Source organism: Leptosomus discolor, chromosome 8 (genome assembly GCF_034619465.1).
Source record: "Leptosomus discolor isolate bLepDis1 chromosome 8, bLepDis1.hap2, whole genome shotgun sequence".
NCBI lineage: Eukaryota > Metazoa > Chordata > Aves > Leptosomiformes > Leptosomidae > Leptosomus > Leptosomus discolor.
In genome coordinates this window covers 26,592,660-26,611,716 of record NC_141398.1, presented here as the reverse complement: position 1 = coordinate 26,611,716, position 19,057 = coordinate 26,592,660, and the positions used below count along the sequence as shown (strand labels likewise).

The 19,057-nt window shown below is 38.6% G+C and overlaps 1 pseudogene; it reads right to left on the bottom strand.

Moving 5' to 3' along the window:
• Nucleotides 1-6,931: 6,931 nt before the first annotated feature.
• LOC104345464 (glutamate decarboxylase 1-like) overlaps nt 6,932-19,057 on the bottom strand; it is a 49,266-nt pseudogene continuing 37,140 nt past the window's right edge.

Sequence of the window (19,057 nt, the reverse complement as noted above, 5' to 3'; positions counted from 1 at the left end):
AGCAGGCAGTTTCTCCAGGACAATGCTGTGGGAAATGCTATCAGAGGCTTTAACACATCCAGGTAAACAACATCCACAGCCTTTCGCTCAACCACTAAGCAGGTCGCTTTGTCATAGAAGGAGAACTGGTTAAAGCAGGACCTGACTTTCATAAACCCCTGCTGACTGGGCCTGATCACCTGGTTGTCCCATACATACTGTGTAATGGCACTGAAGATGATCTGCTCCATAACCTTCCCTAGTACGGAGGTCAGGCCTGCCCTGATCATTCTTCTGGCCCTTCTTGTAGATGGGCATCATGTTTTCTAGCCTCCAGTCAACTGGGACCTCCCTGGTTAACCAGGACTGCTGATAAATGATTCAAAGTGTCTTGGAGAGTACTTTTATGAGATCCTTCGGTACCCTTAGGTGGATTCCATCTGGCACCATAGACTTGTGTATGTCTAAGGTGTGCAGCAGGTCATTAACCATTTCCTCTTGGATTACAGGGCTTCATTTTGCTTCCCGTCCCTGTCTTCCAGCTTGAGGTGCTGGGTACCCCAAGAACAATTGGTCTCACTATTACAGACTGAGGCAAAGAAGGCATAAAGTACATCAGCCTTTTCCTCATTCCTTGTCATAATGTTTCCCCCGCCACAACTAGTAAAGGATGGAGATTCTCCTGAGCCTTCCTTTTGTTGTTAATGTATTCATAGAAATATTTTTTAATTATCTTTTATGGCAATTGACAGATTAAGTTGTACTTGGGCTTTGGCCCTTATAATTTTCTCCCTTCATAACCTCATGACATCCTTGTAGTCCTCTTGAGTGGCCTGCCCCTTCTTTCAAACGTCATAAACTCCTTTTTTTTTTTCCTGAGTTCCAGCCAAAGATCTTTGTTCAGCCAGGCTGATCTTCCCTGCTGCTTGTCTTTCAGCAGATGGGAACAGCCCGCTCCCGTGCCCTGACGATTTCCTTCTTGAAGCATGTCCAGCCTTCTTGGACTCCTTTGCCCTTCAGGGCTGCCTTCCAAGGGACTCTGTCAACCAGGCTCCTAAACAGCCCAAAGTCTGCCCTCCAGAATTCCCATGTAGCAGTTCTGCTGACCCCCCTCCTACTTCTATAAGAATCAAAACCTCTATCATTTTGTGTTCACTGTGCCCAAGATGGCATCCAGCCATCACATCACTCACAATTCCTTCCTGTTCACAAACAACTGGTCCAGTGGGGCACCTCCACTAGATTGCTCAGTCACAAACTTTTGTCTGTGATTTTGAGAAATGTATAGAGCTGCCCTCCGTGTTTCAAAAAATATGTTTAGCCTGGCTGTACACTGTGAAGCTTTTCAGCTGCTGAAGGGTCCTATTCCAAAACAGGATTTCACTACTGTGACCTACGGTTTTGAACTGTCCTTCACCACTTAGAAGTTTGACTTGTACTTTAATCTGCTTCAGGATCTCTGAACAGTTAAAGAGACTAGTTAAAGGAGAGATACTTGTCAAGTGTTTAGCAGCATGTTTAGCTTCATTATCAGTGGAATAGGGAACCTATAGGTTTTAATGTAAACAATACATCTAATTCAAATAACTCTGGAGAGGGGAGATGAACCCGAGAGCCTTATAATTTCTAATGTGGATGAATAATATAGAATGCTTCTTAATATTTCCTGCTGCACTCCAATTTAAAGTTTACTTTTATCTTTGTTTTCAAATATTTATCAGTCTGAAGCAGTGAAAGAAATCCGTTAAACTTGTGGAATAAACCTGTATTTTCAGAGTCCTTCCCGACCTTTGCTTACCATATTAACGAAAGCTTAAAGAGATCAGCATGTCGTCCATATTGAATTGTCTTGTCCCCAGCAACAAAAGCTGTATCATATTGTTTATCCGGCTGGAACGGATAAACTGCACGCATCTGGTTACAACACTGTAGAAGATTCTAGTAAAACAACATGGTGGTCACTTTGTAATGACGTATGTACAAATAACGCCTTATGAAAATTCAGTTTTTTCTTTCTAACTGGGATTTAAAAGAAAATAAACGGGTATAAAAATCTCTTCTTACTCAAAGCTGCACCTCCGTCAATGGAAGAGAAGTAAAACTCAATGAAGCAGTAAGAGGATTTTTCCAGCTTAAAGCCATGAAAATTAACAGACAATCAAACATGCTAGGAAGCATTATGTTATGTTAACAGTGATCATTCTCCCAAATGCGTTTTTCAGACATTTAATTTTACCTCTAAGGCAGTGTTGCATGTTGCTACTGTGGCTGAAAATGATTGTACAGACCTTGGTAAACCAAACCATCAAGTAAGCAAAACTGTTAACTTCTCATAATAGTATCTCACGGGTGAGATGAGTGCATTTCCCATATAATGTCAAGGTCAAAGATTATAAATCCCTCAGATAATTAATGCAGCCACTGCAACATTTTCTTGTGGCTTGTCTGCATGACAAAATCAGTGAACACTTAGGTAGGCTCTAAGGTAACGCTACATTCCCATGTGTGGTTTCCAAGCATCTCCATGAGCGGCTGGTCGTTGCATTTTGGAAGGTACCCCATGCTGAATATTTGAAGAACTATTTGCATAACGAAATAGAAGTAACTAAGATGCTTACATTTACACCTTTCCCTACTGCATGCTGTCTTCTGTAAATAAATCTCCCAGACACACTGAACACCACATACTGTACTAAGGTACCTAGCAGTACAAAGGATGGTTTAACTTTTACTATGGTATATTCTGTTTGCCAGACATTGGTTTGGCAAGCAAGATTTGCTCTTGAGAGAATGGCAGCTGCCATAGACATTTTAATGAAAAAATGAGAAGGGTAGTCTGCTTTTCTGATTTATACAAAGAGACAGTACTTATTAAGTTTAACTGGGATCTGATAGAACCCCTCTCAAATCTTTTAATTTCATGTACTTCCAATTTTTTCAACAGCTTAGAAAAAGAAGTCTGAGTTTGTTGGAAGAATCCCAAGTCAGATACTGTACCACACAAATCTGGTAATAATGCTGCCTTTCAATTTAAAATCTTTTAATTTATAAATGCTTAAGCAAATATAAGCTTGGCTCACACAACCTTGCAAGATCTTTGAGCCTCATTCTGGATTTCAGACAATTCTTCTCAAAAAGGAGCAATCGATGGAAGAAATCAGTGCTGTGCACATCAGCATTTCATAGTTTTTATGTGCAGCTGCCAATATTTCCTTAAAATGATTTCCTAGTATGAGGCATGCAAGATTATTTGTAGCATGTAGCTAGAAGTTTTCAGAAGCGGCTAATGGACTAGAGCTCCTATAAACTTCAACATCTGGAAAAAAAATTCAGACTATTTAGTAAAAACAATACCCAAATTAGCTAAAGATATAAACCATAATTACTCATAGCACTTCACAACAGTAGCAAAACCCCCCAAAACAAAGCTAACTACTTTCACCACTACAGCCACAAACTTATACCAGAGCTAAAAATTTTATGAGGCATAATTAACCTTACTTTCTTACAAGCCAAGCATACTGAAATAGCAGGGTAAACTGAATGACAGCTCTGAAGACAGGCAGTAACTCAGGAACTCAAACATTATATGCTGCACAGGCAGTGTGTTTAATATTTGCAGTTGGTGTAGCTGATGCATGAAACACCATCGTAGAAGTGGTACATGTGATATTGCTGCATGAGGGCAGGCAGAACTTATCTCTGTAACTAATAATGAAGAACATTCTTTATTACTATCCCATCTCCATTTCTTAATCTCCTATCCCATTTCAGGGTGAACTGGAAAAAAGGGTGCTCTTCCAAAAAAGAAAAAAAAAAACCAAAACAAAAAGAAGAACATTTTCTGAGCCTTCCTGGCTCTTCCCCCGAACACTTATGCAGGTGTTTCAGCAATGTGAAAAACATTGACCAATAAAAATAACAAAAGCCCCTAATACAGATCAACCTGTAATTAAATATTTAAGCATCAAGTATCACAATAATTTTAAGTTACTTTTTAAAATAGCCAGGCTGTGAGTTAACACAGAGTCAAAATGTTTCACTTAAAGATCTATCAAACTGAAGCATTTTGGATTTTCCTCCATTTGCAGAAAACTGGCTGAAACAGTAAGCCAGAATTTGACACAAATTAACAGACAGTTCTCATTCTCTTCAAAACCGGAGAATTTTATTTTATTATTTCTTAGGTGGGGGTTGGGGTGGGAAATATATATATCTCCTGCTTTGTCTTGCACAATCAGTATTAATGACATTATGTGAGTTAATGCTGCCGGATTTCAGATAACATTGTCGAATTCAACTCCACATTAACATTAAAAAATGAGAGTGAAAACAACAACCTGTCTTTTGAATTTAAGTATTTCAGCCTCCAAATCAGCTGGAATAATTCTCCTAGTGACAAATATTGGGAGAAAAATAAAAAATTAAAGAGGATAATGTCATTTATTCTTTGGATTTAAACACGCAGGAAATCAGGTATCAGAGTCTACTTCTAAGACTATTCATAACACTCTACATTGCTTATTATTTACTATGCTAATTTCACGTCATCTGCAAATTTTATCATCCACAGTTTCATGTCATCACCAAAACGGTCGAGAAAAATAAAAAACAGTACTAGATGAAGAACTGATTCCCAAGCGCATCTTCCTCAGTCCCTTTACATCTAAGAACTACCTAAACTTTTGAATGCTGTATGTTGCTCTTCATTATTTCTGTTCTGAAGACATACTCTGTGTGTGACTGAGTTCTGTTAAAATACCAGCATTAAAGAAGAGCCTTGTTGAAGTTCACCAGTGTTCTGTTGGTTTGTGTCAGCAACACATCATTCAGAAGAAGCTGTCTGTCTGGTAATGCATTCAGTTGTGCTACGCTGTATGTACCATATAGGAAGCTAACAGTTTTTCCTCAGATGGTTTCATAATGTATTCTCAGAAGATCACATATGTATATTTATGCAATCATAGATAATAAACTTAAACATGTTACTTGGCAATTCACTACACAATTTCACTCAGTAATAAGGAAGAAGCAATTCTGGAACGTTCCCTGTAGTTTATGATGGCGTTATATAGACATGCAATATCATTAACCATTTAGATTACAGTTGCAACACATTTGTATCATGAAAACTTAATCAGTGGTTGGTTACTTGAGCGTTGGTTAGTGCAGTTGGTCCTAAAGCCGTAGGTGAAAAAATTACTTAGGATATATCAAACCTAACGTCAGGGGATTTCTATAATAAAAAAGAATAAATTTACCTGAACTATTCTCCATTGCTTTTGTCAACACCCTTGACTTCAAAGTGTAAAACTAACAGCATGTAAAGCTTTGCTAACTTTTTTATAACATGCCTTCACAGCAACAAGAATCACGCAAATAGGGAGCATTGCCCTCTGAAATGACATCCCCAAACAACATCTGAGGCAGCAGCATTAGGATGGCACAACATTATCCCACCCTGTAGCTACAAGGTCACGCTATTCCTCTCCTTTCCAGACACCTGCAGGGAGGCAGCTTGTCCCCACAGAGGGCTGTCAATGTCCATTTGGATCTCTCAAGTTTACAGAACCACATACCCTGATTTAAACTTTATTTTACGAGCTCATTAAGAAATACAACAAAAAAACAAAACAAATGGGAGCTCAGTCCCCTTTTGCCAGACTAATCTATCACATGGATTCACTTACCATTCAGGTCATAACTTATAACCCGTAAGCCAATTCGTGCACCTATGAGGAAGAAAAAAAAAAGGAAAAAGGTTACCAAGCCGATAGTGAGAGCGCTCATACTTTCTCCTCTATAACAGTGTGGGCGCACCCTGCATGGCACCAGGAAGCATGAAAACCTCATCAGTCTAGCTGCTGATAGTTTGGTTTCAACCTTCCAGCTCGGAAGTTTGATCATTACCATTTCCATAACCTGGCAGAATTCTGACGAAACTGCCAGACAAAGATGATAGACAGCAATTTGCAGGTGATATTGGCAGCATAATGGCCCCTTTGCTTTTCTGGACATTTGTCCAGCTTACACGGTACTTTTGCTTTGACATAATGGCACTGCTCCTAACATACATCAGACCTTAGCATGAGCTGTTGGCCAAAATCTCAGCAAGAGCTGCCTGAAGTCACAAGCGCGCAGCCACAGCACTGAGTGGCATGTCCATACCACCTGCATCGCCACCGCAGGGTCTCCTAGAAGAGTTCCTGAGGCAGGGCTGGGAACCAGCTGGGGGAAGCAGGACAACGAAGCAGAGCTTGGCCATCCAGCTGGCCATGAGGCACCCTGGTCCTACCAGGCTGATTTTCACATTTGGGGAAGAAATGCTCAATTGCACTGATGCTGTTGGGACCCTAGTGTCAGCTTTTACATACTCAGAGGCTGTTGCTTGCTTTCTTTCAGAAACCCCTCCACTCACTAACCTCTGGTGAAGGTCAGGCTCAAACAGCTCTGTGCCAAGCCCATGACGCACACAACTTCCCTGGGACCCAATCCCAGAAAGCTTTTCAGTGCACATCACAGCTCTTTTAAAGTTACTTGCAGCAGCAAGACAAGCACCCAGTAGCTTAGCCAAAGTGGCTGCAGGCAGAGCAATGTCACATAGATGCCCTCTGTGGACATCACCAGTATGTTGTGCCACATATCTACGAGTAGAAGCAGCCTGGTCACCCATCTTTGTCCCTGACGGAGGTGAACTACACTCTCCATACTTCTCCATAATGAGAGACTGAGGGTTTCTCTTGCTTAAATGACCAGAACAAAGGCTTTTTTCTTTTTTTTTTAAAAGGACAAATAAAAAAAAAAACAACTTAGCAATATGACAGGGTTCATGACCATCTGATATTATCGGCTGTTTTTTATTATCAGCAGTGAAAAACTCCTAAGAAGAACACCCCTACACTTAATTCTGATATTCGTAGTCCATGTCAGGTTCTTCCAGCTAAGAATCAATTTACTTTTGAAATGTCTCTAGGTCTTTGTACTGTAAAAAAAAAAGTTATCAAATTTAATATTAGCAGGGTTTTTTTATTGAAATGAACTGTTTAATTCACACAAAAGTTTGTTTGATATTCTTATTTGTAAAGAAAATACAAATACTTGGTTTTGGCTGATGAATAACCATTTTTTTCCTACTCTTTCAAACTGTCAAAATTACAATGATTAGATAAAAAGAAAAGGAAAAAGAAAAAAATTGTTGTGTGTCTTCGAGGCTAATTTGCTAATACAGGCCAGCAAGGTATTACTGCTCATTCACATCCCTGCAGTAGCAAGCAGGAAAAGAGCCTCAATTCAGGGGTCTGTCTACAGGTAACGGTGATTTTTAGACTACGTGCTTACACAGACCATGCTCTCCCATGCAGACGGTCATATGATTTAAGGATCATCTAAGGTTCAAATACCTGCCGAATGTGGGTGTTTACATTGAACATCACAATCCAGCTAACTTAGAAGCACAGGCTCAAACCTAGAATCAGAGGTTCCTAAAGCACTAAGAATATTTTTACACACACATGCCATGAAACATTTGGGATTTTTCAGAATTCTCAGGCTGTGTGCTCTGGGACAGGCATTACAGGCCTCCTCACTGATGATGTGCCACAGCGAGGCAGTTTATGGAGCCTTGTTGTGGTGAGATACTTACCTGTTCAGAAACAAACAGCACAACACGTGGAAGTGCAACCATGCCTTTAGTTTTAACCTCAGGGAAAGACTTGTAGAAAGCTAGCAAAACACCGTAGAGATTTGATATGATCCCGCCTAATGGCTTGGAAATGACAGAAAGATTTTGAGTTTTGAGTAGTTTATTCCTTTGAAAAATCTGAACATCACATTCCTGGAGATCTAGGGCCACGATCCAGAGTTAGTGTGAGCCGTCATTGCTCTTCCAACCATGTACAGATTCCCTAAGAGGCAAGAGGCTAACTCCCCAACCACCTCCCATGTTGTCTGCTTGCATAGTCTGTCACCTGACATCAGACCAGAGGATGTCCTCTCCATTCTTTATTCCATTCTGTACTTCCTCAGTTCTGATAATTCTAGAAAGCTTAGTCTAGGGCATAGGAAGGAAAAGATTCCCCCCTTGCCTCACAATTATTTATACAGTTTTACTTCCTAGGCCCACTTAACCCTTTTCATCTTCCTTCACACAAGTCCTACGCTTCAGCAGAACACCAAAGCATTGAGGAGTAGGAATTAGTTGCACACAACTGATTGTCACTGCACTTAATGTCTTATAGAAGATTATTATTTTGATTTATTGAAGATGATCTCTGATATCTAATTGAAGAAAAATTTAATTCTATTTCCTTCAAATCTGGAGATGCGTCTATCTGGGATTTTTTTAGGCTGAGAAAGTATTTTTACCACATTTGTAAAGTATTTTTCATTGGCAGAATTTATGTGTAGAAATTATAAATATTATTTTTTAAAAATATAACCAGTTATCTCCCTTCAAAACAGTTCCACTGCTATTTGCTTCTGGATTGAAACAAAAGTACAAGTCATTGCCTGTCTTATTACAAGTTCTTTTGCCCCCTCAAAAACTCATCCTCCTCTAGAGCCTGATCTAAGTACAAAGTCTCTCCCAATTCAGTGGGGTAGGAGACTTCACAGGCTGGCACAACCCATAAACAACGTTAATTAACTTGCTCTACTTACCTGGAGAAAATATGCCATCTGCTTAAAATTCCCTCTATCCAATTGTTTAATGCATTTTCTTCAGAAGAATCTGCTTCATTATAGTAAACACAGGAGCCATTTCATATGTAAACATATATATATACACATTTTTTTTTTTCTCCAAAAAAATTAACAGCTTATTTTAAGATCATTTCATGATGCAGGGAAAACATAATCTAATGGGGGTTGATTTAGCAAGTCCAGAGAACACTAATATTTGGCTTTCTGCAGAGAAAGATGCTGCATTTCTGACAGACAGACATGTTAAGGAGTCACCATATAATCTGTGACTGTACCTATTGTTTCTACAAACTGCAGTTCACATTCAGGTTTTTGCTACAAGATCTACTTGATTTATTTGTGAAATCTGAGCTGTGACTTCCCTGGACTGAAAAGTTCCAGCATTTCAGAGTCATACATTAAGTTATTTTTGCTGAAAATCAACTCGGACTGTGTAGCACAGTCTTTGTACCACACTTACATTTGAGACATTCTCTGTGAGGTCCGTAGAGATGTTGGGTGACTACCAACATTTGATAACTTCAAAACATCAAGGACTGATTTCAGGTAAAATTACAGCCCTGTCTGTTTGTGCTCTGTGGACCAAGGGGGTTTGGCAGCTACCTGACACATGTTGTAGATGGAATTAAAAATTCTTTAATCTCGAAAACAGACAGTCAGGAAAACAATACTGTCTAATAAGGTCTATTTAGTATGAGGACATTATCATGCAGTACCAGCCTGTTTCACCATATAATTCCAAACAAGCCTGAAGATCGACAGAACTCCTAGCCAGCAACAAGTATTTACATGGGCTTGGTGAAAGGCTTGCAGGCTGTTTTCTGTCACCTGTAATTCAGAGGACAACACACTGTGTTTGGCAAAAGTGAATTACATAATGTGCAAAAATACTGCACTATGTGATGACTTGCATGTGACTGAAATCAGTTTTACTCAGTTTACACTGTTCTATTAAATTACAAAGCCATAGAGATTTTTACGTGAAAACAGGTTTATGAGACGTGCTCATAAGATATAGTTAGACACTATTGCCTAGTGCTAGAGCCCAAGGGAACGTTTTCTGCTTTTCCTTTATTTGAACTTTCCTATAAAATTTCTGCCTTTCAATTATTTTAAGATATGTGGCTACAACCAACCTGATTTTGTAAATTTATTCAATATAGACTTACTAGACATGACACTGAAGGACCGGTATTTTCTAGTTAAACCAAAGGCTGTAACATAACAGTCCTATAAATATAGCTTAGAAAGCTGAAGAAAATAATTATAATCTAATCAGCCCAGACTGATATATCATACCACCACCTGAACTGAAAACAGACCAGGATAACCTCAGCCATTAGGTAAAATGTAGCAATATGAATTTTCTTGGAGGAAAAAAACAAAAGCTGGGTTTTAAAGCAAGCAAAAAAACCTCTGAAACTTCAGGCAGAATTCTGTGTGGCTTTTTAGCCATATGGCCAGTTTCACCTCGAGCACAGAAATTTAGACTAATAAGCAATATGCTGTATTTGCACTCCAGATTGTCAAAATGATGCTCAAATTAATTACAAGCAATGGCTTTGCTATCGCCTACGAAGCCAGGTGCATGCTTAATTTAATTACAGACATCAGGAATGAAAAATGGTGGCTTACGCACTTTATGACACCAGCCCTTTTTTTTTCCCTGAAAATTGTACTACAGCCTGTCAGAGGGGGCTGAGAGACTTTTTCAGTCCTTTGCAAAAAATTTCCCTGTCTAACCACAAGTAGTTCTACTCAGAAGGAGGACTACCTACATGTTCAAAACATATGATGGAATAAAACTATTAGACTGGGTCAACAGTCCCTATCTGTTATTAATCCAGAAATGTGGTATAGATGAGAAGCTTTATAAACACATTTCAAAGAGTATCAGACAAGGTAACATTGTTAGATAAAAATAACCACATCCACAGTCTTAAAGATAAAAATGTTATCACATGTACACACTCTGCATACTTCTTTCTCCACCTACCCTTTCCAAAGGGAAACATGTATACTCTAATTATCCAGATTTCTCTACTCTTATTTGCTCCATTTTTTGTACACATACCAAAGAGATAAAAGCATATTTTGACTGGGAAAAAGAGGCAGGAGCATTGTTTCTCAAAATCTGAAAACCACTGGCTGCTTTTGTGAATATAAAACCTTATTCCAGCATCTCCAAAAATAATTAAAACAAATAAAAAACGAACCCAGAAACGTCCTCACAGGCAAGTAAGCACACATTTTCTTCCCCTCCAACACATTACAAACCACTCAAGTTACACGCCCAAGAACCTAAGATATAATTCTAGGAGGGTCCTCATTCCAGAGTACCTCAGCTAAGCCTGTAACAATCACCTCTTTCCTCTGTTTCCCTTGGCAACTGTGGAAGTACTTCTCATTAACCCTGTGATTTCTTTTCTTATATGAACACACATGGGTCTCATACTCCTTTGTATTTGTCCTATCTCTCAGCACTATTCATTTTCTGCAAGTAGAACATATTTGCTAATGCTCTCAAGGGCCACTCCTTCTCCATTCTTACCGTTTCCCACTTTTGAAAAGTTGTATTTTCAATCCAGAAACCTATCAAAGTAAAACTGAGAAAAGCCTTCCTTTTACTTATTATCACTTCATGGAGCTTAGGGCAATTAGCTGAGGACGAATATCTAACAAGCCTTATACTGAAAATATTATTGTGATGAACCAGCAACTAATATTGCAAAGACAAAAATATTTCGTTTTGTTTTTTTTTTTTGGGGGGGGGAAGAGGATGGTATATGTATGTATACCTATACAAAAACATATATATTTACATTTATAGCCTTATGTACATGGGGCTTTTACAGGGTTTTACATTAAACAAAGATTTTTAAGGTATACATAAATATAGCAGAACCAGTCCCATACACATGGTAGTTTAAATTTCTTTGGAGATTCTTTGGGCAAAGCTATGACAGGAGGTCAATTTGTTGCAAATCTGCACTGCTAAGAAAAACTTATCTTCACAAAGTTAGATAAGTAGAGACATCCTTTAATAACGATGTCCAAAAAATGGTACAAATTAGAGAAATCCGGGGACATGGAATCCTTCCCAAACATGTCCGCCTGCATATTGCAATCAACAGATATTTATATATTAAATTCATACATATTTAGTCTACACAGTGCGTATTCATCTTCATCCTCTCGATGATTGGTTCTTCTGTCGCTTCTGATGTAAATTAGCACGCAGCCTCAGTCGTAGTCTTCTATTGTTCTCTTTTGAGTAGGTGGTATAATTTGGGTAGGTGGACCGTGTGTTGAAGGTCTCGATCACTCCTCGAGTTGACCAAGTATGGTCAGGGAACGTGTCCTTGGTTTGCAGGCTCTTGGCTCGTACATGCTTTTGTCATGATTCAAAGACTATACACAATGGGTGCCATCATAAATCCTATCTTGCAGACATGTTGGACTACAACATACTGTCCTTGTTTCTAATCACTAAGACATTATTGGTTAATGAATACCTTAGGTCTGGAATTTTACAGAAGAATGCTAGCAGCATAAGCAATACAGATTTTTATATTTAATCATTTATTCTATTTGAGACTGATCTACCTAAAATTATCACTAGTCATACTTACTAATATCTACTAATTAGCATTCTTGATATTTAAATCAGAATAAGAGGAGTAAGGGGTTTTCAAACAGCATCACTGGTGCATAACAGGTTTCAAGTTTCTCTAGTTTCTAAACCGCAATCACCTGGTGAAGTTTCTGTGCTTACAGATTTCAAAACACGCACACAGTTCTAACATTCTAAATCTGATGATTTTATGCAACAAATTCACCCTCTGCTGAACCTGCTGTGTTTCCTCCTATATGGGTCTATAAATGCTCCAAAGTCAATAAAATCTTGCACTCAGATAACCAGTCCTGGTCAAACATCCTAGAATATTCGTTCTTCATGTATTAGTCCCGCACCTACAGTTTCACAGGGCAGAGTACAGAGATATTAGAAGTTTTGATCTGCATCAACAGCAGATTTTAGTGTGATGTGTTTGCAAAGGAATATTTCTTCAAAGGAATAATTCTTCTGGTTAGCACATCCAAATCAAACACGTGACATTAGTTGCTGTCAAGCAAAATGTAAGAGATGATAATATAATCTTCTACAAATGTTCTGCCAACAGTCACTGATGACCTGAGCAGACGCCCTGCAGGAAGCGAATGGGTAGCGCTTCCAGAAGCCGCTGCTCTCAGCCAAGGCTCTCAGCTAACGCTGCCTGCCCTGTGCTGGCAGAGCTGAGGTCTGTTCTGTAGCGTTTTGTCATGTCCCTTGCTAAGCAGGGGAGAAGCAGGAACATGGTCAGGAAAGGAATGCTTTAAACAGATGCTGTCCACTACTGTTTAGAAACAAACGTATGACTACATCTTGGGTTTTTCTGGACTAAAAGGTCAAGATATAGAAATAATTGCTACAATTTTTCTTCTACAAAAGACTGCTATTTACAGTACATACATGTTAGTATTTGCTGTAGCTGTGAGCCATTCCCCAGCCAGACCAATAATATCAAGGCTACTAGAAAGTTGATTGAAGTAGAGAGGATATCCCGCAATGATAGACAAGTAAACCAGATTTTGTGTAATAAATAGTTTTCTCAGAACGGTCTCTAGTATCTTTTGTGAAGTGGTTACTTAAAAGGATATGGAAATCAATATGGGACACAAGAAAGAGCATGTTTCATGGTAATGTTGGGAAAGACAGACATCCCTGAGAAAAAGATCTAATGGAGGCACCATTAAAAAAATTAAAATTAAATTAATCAACCAAATTCAATGTTTACATCAGGATGATGCATAAGTGTTTGCTGATGATACTAATTTTGGCAGATGTTCAGAGCATCCTATCTTCTTTAGAGCTGGAACTCCATATGTCCTTGAGTATCTGAACAAAACCAAATGGTTTTACATCTTTCTGCTACTTCCTGGACTGTACCAAGTTAAGGACTGTACTCTACTTAATGCCTCTGTATATAAAGCAAACAAGTTAAAAACATGTGCTGAAAACATAGAGGGAGAAAAATGGAAATGGGGTCAGCTAACCATGTCAGAAACAATGCCTTAATGAAGAGGGGTGAAATGAAACAATGTAAAAACCAATCCAGTCCTGCAAAAGCATTACCATTTCAAATAATATTATCATTAATTAGGGGAGTAAGGGCGGTATTTTCCTCTTGCATTTATAGGTACACAAACTTCAGTGTCTAAGTAAGGGAGTAAAACTTAGACTACCCCATTTAGGAGCCTATTTATTTTTTCCCACTGGCCATGCAGAGACCTGTAAATGAGACAGCATAAATAACTCTTCTGATAGTCCCAGAGAAGCACATCTCTTCCCACCAAGTGTCTTCTATACTAACAAAGCCTTTTCAGAGCAGTATGAATATTACTGATAACACAGAATTGCCATGAAATATATGCCACACAATCGATAAAATACAAATGTTCATGTAAATCTAGTCCAATCCATGAATCGATATTTCATGCATCCATGAACTGATGTAACAATGAGGCACATATGGTTTTGCTACTTTACTTGATTTAACTTCATATTTTAAGTTATCCCTATAGTTGGCAAGTATTTTTTCCAGGGGCTCAGGCTGATAAGACAGTTCCAAGCTGAAACCTTCCAGAAGCTGATGGGGGTGGTGAAATTCTGGGACTTTATTTTCTCCGTCACAGGCTCTCTTAAGTAACTCAGGAGAGTTTCTGCCACCTTAAGCAAGAACCGTTTTCTGTGAAGACGTCAGCATTTTTAACATGTACAAGTCTAGTATTACTCTAGTAATACAGATGTGCAAAAATAGTCTGTGTTACTTGCACACAACTTAAGTCATGTTCAAAACTAACTACCTGGCTCTGAGAGGTACAAATGATGGTGATCATTTTTTAGATAGTCTTTAAGTAGATTCCACAAAAATGTTATTTAATGATATCTTTAAACTAGTCTTATTAGCAGCTACCTTGTGACACATGGCTGTGCTTCTCCGGATAATAGTGCAGAATAGGAAATAGTAGGAGCCATGGGCACACAGTTTTGAAGAAGGGGAGGTTTCTCTGTCTGAACAGATATCCAATATGTGGATTTATATTCTTCTGAACTAGTGGGAACAACTCTGCATTGTGATTGGTAACTAACTGGACGGCTGAAATATGCAATACTTTCAAGTTAAGAGATTTGGATTTTCAGCAGAAGCATTTAAAGTTCAGTATTAAAAAATCTAGGTTTTCCATGAAAAGTAGCTTTCTACAGGAAAACCCATATCACTTTACTGAGGGTGAAACAGATGAAGCACAGGGATACCCTGGGCCAGCCAGCATTGTAGCAATTCTTAAAAGCCTTCACATAATTCCCCAATTAAGCCGCAAACTTTTTTCACCAGAGTCCTAGCTACCTCCTTATAAGCAATAACATAGCTCCATTAAGTTCCCCTTATCTTATAAAATCATGGGTTGAAAAAAGATAGTGTTGGGATCTAGATGTAGCTTGAGTGACAGGGGCACCAGGAGAGGCTGCTTTAGAACAATATTTGCTGGGATAGGTCTTGCTGATATGCACTATTTCAATTTGGGTTTACGTTCTAAAGATAAGCTGATGAAATGGAACTGAAAATTCATATTTTTACATTAAACAATCAGGTTGGCAGCGCTCTTTTTCTGATGGTTTTACTGCAGTAAGAAAGAGGTCCTCCATTGTTGGAAAAAAAATGGAAAAAAAATCTCTGAAAAAATGGATAAAACCATGAAAACACGGATAAAAACAGAAAAAAATGAAAAAAACCCAAACAAAGTAAAAAATCATGCCAAAAAAAAAAAAAGGAACATCTTCACATACTCATATTTATTTCATCTTCACACTATCTATTGGCATCAATTGTCACCTACATACAAATGCACCTACAGAGGTATTTTTCACATGATTTAGCAATTTTCCTTCCAAAGTTAGCTTGGAAGGGAACTGTTTTATGAAGTTCAAAAATATGACTGTAGAAAAAAAAAACAAAACGAACCTGCGTGCTCCCTGTTTTACGTGCAGTGAAAAAGCATCGAGGAGCGGACTCCTTCATGCCTGCAGTGGTTCAGGTTTCTGCCTCGCTAGATCTTCAATTCTCCCTTGGACAAGAACAAACAGTACCCACACCTCAAACTGGCTGCTTTGCCTCCTAACCCAACATCCATTCACAAGCTTCTCCAGCTGGGAAGTGGTGTCTTACCTACCCTGCAACACCTACAGCATCTATTTGCTTCTCTCATTACAGCATTGCACCCAGCACTCTGTAGAAGGCCACGCCACATGCTTGATCCAAGTTACTGACCAAATCCTGCCCACTGCTCCCTCTTTTCCTATTGTTGGCAGGGGGGTTATAACACCATGAATCAGTTCCTTTTGGGGACAGCGACAGGACAGAGGCAAGGCTATTTCCTCAGCTGCAGCACTGATTTGCGTTGCTTTAAAATGACCATGTAACTATGACCTAAGATTGTTTAAGATTTTGTGTGTAAGATGACCTCCCCATACATGCACATACAGAGAAATGTCTAGAGAGCACATGTTTACAAGTGACATGATCTCCAGCAGGTTTCCCTGTGTGATGATGCCCCTGTAATTTAGGATAGCCTGATGCACAGATTATTATGGACAATGGGTAAAAACCCTGTTCTGGATAAAGGTCTAAAACTTCGTCAAGAGTATTTTGTCTTCACTGTGGGCTAAGGCTCACATACCTATAGCTTCTCCGTCACTAGGGCACCATGGAGGGAGTTTAACAGACAGCCTTGGCAAACTCTTTCATGTTCTCTTCATGTTGCACTATTCAGTTCTTATCTTCAAACCTAGAATTAGCTGCGGGAGAGACCTCCCTTTTCCAGCTGGTTAGTTGGCTTCACCTATTAAGTTCCTTTATTTGGAAGGTATCACAAAACTTGCAAAACCATCACTTGCTGCATTTGCCATTTTGTGTAAGCAATGCCCACACAAATAAATAGATGCAATCAGACATAATATACCATACTACTTCCTTTGTCTTAACTGACACCCCTTAGAAATCTTACTGGTTGGGTTTTTTTTATATACCTAAACTGGGGCTAGGACTGCTGCTAGGTAAGAATAATTAAATATTCAAAGCCTATTTGCAGAAGACAGCCTCTGACTTGAAATTTGCAATCTGCAATGCAGAAAAAGTTGAAATCTTTAGAAAGTCATCTGACTGACATACATATATGGGTTCAGTTATGATTCATGCCTACAGCTCAAGCTTATATGGAATATATTGCCATATTACCTTTTATGCTAGTATGCAGAAAGCTGTGCCATTAAGAGTCTATCATGAAAAGACAGATGATAGGAAAGTTCCTTTCACTACTTAAATACGTCCCTCAAGCTTTGATGACGTAATCAAACCTCTTCATACATTTATGTCCTTGATAAAAACACTTGAATCATTTTTGAACAGATACTGGAAATGCTATTACAATAAATCACTAAAGGGCAGCTCTCATTTCTGCATTACAACAAGCTACTTCAAAACCAGCCCAAACCAAACAACAATAAGCATCAAGCGAAAGTCTGAAATATGGAAAACAAAAGCAAAGAAGGTATAATTATTGGTGCCCATAGCATACAAATGACAGTCAATGCCCCAACGCCACACAAAAAAAATCCTCCAGATAATGCTGGACAGTTCTTGCTATCTTTCTACTGAGGTCAAGCATTTGTCCCATCTGTGCAATAGATCAGTCCTGTGTAAGCTAATAACTGTTTATTAAATAGCTTTTGTTATAATCACTGGGAAATATTCCAAAAACAAAATAAAGGTTTTCAAATGGGGGGGGTGGGGGAGGCCAAGGGTAGATGGAAGGGAAGAAGAAAAAAATCTGTGAGAAATTCAAACAGAGCTCCACTCGAAATGATCAAAGAGTAAAGCAGAAATTTGTTTGGCTAAGTGAGCAATGAAAGACAAGACTTAAAATAGGGTGCAGACTCAAAGAATAGAAGGGCAGTGTGTATAGAAGAAATAAAGAGAACCCTCACCTTTATAAATGCAAGGGGATCACATCTAGGGCTAAATGCATGTCAGAAATTTTAAAGCACCAGCGGGTTAGTAATAGCAAGATCAGACTATAAAAGTATTATCAAGTCAAATAATTATGGTTTGTAGACTAGGAACCAAAAGCAGTCCTGGCTTCATCAGACAAGCCCAGGGAATTTTCTGCCCCCTATTCATTCTTTGTCTGCGTCTCCAAAGGCAAAGCAGCTGTCCTTACTCCTTGATGGTGGTGGCAGAGGATGGGGCACTGTGGACTCTCCTCCCACAAAGACACAACTTCTTTATTCTGAGGGTGTTCCTGGGACATGGCCTGACTTCCCCCAGCTCAGGTCCCTAGCTGATGCTGTGGATCATGCAGAGAAGTGAAAATACTACAGAGCTGCTCTCTCGTTGATGCACTGAACTACTGGTTCACATATTTCTGGAGTTTTAAGTGATGCAAAACAATAACTGGTCCGTAATCGAATTAGGTGTGACAGAGGCAGCACATCTTCACTCTGTTGGAGAGTGACGCTGTTAATGCAACAATTTGGAAAACTAGTGCAGCTTATGAACAGTATTCACTTCGGACATCAGTACATAGCATTTTTGTCCTTGATGTATGGACTAAGCCAATTCATTCTACAAGCAGCTCGGAACAACAAATCAAAGCCACTAATCAGACATTAACAGAAGATAAATAAAAGTGTGCTTTATAATAATACAGACTTAGCAATTACAGCAGAGACATGAAACAACTAATAAATAAAGCACTTCCGCAAGGAGAAACTGCATATTTTCCTGTGGTGTTCATAGTACTCAGACATTTAGGAAAATGTAAACATTTTAAATAAGTCATTTATGTCCCCAAGTTCCTGTAAGTACAATATTTTGACATTTTTCCTAATTATTAGAATGATATAGCTATACTTCCAATTAGAGTTTTTTTTTTAAAAATAAAACCCAAGTAACATTGTGAAACATTTTTCATGTTTAGAGTAAAAATGTACCAATGTGTGTTGCATCCAGAAATACTCCCCACTCAATCCCACCAAGTCATGCAGTGAAACACCTTTCTGCAAAACAGCAATAGCCATAACACTTTTGCTTAAAATGCACTTTGAAATACACTTGAAACTAAACAAGAATTAGGCAACCTACATGTATCACAGACAATGAGTTTCTGAAATTGTGCAAAGTGGCAATTAGTTTGAATAATGAAAAGATGGGGTCAAAATCAAAACCAATAGTATTCTGATATTTAGGTAAACATGTTTTGAATTTAAAAATTTAGTAACTAT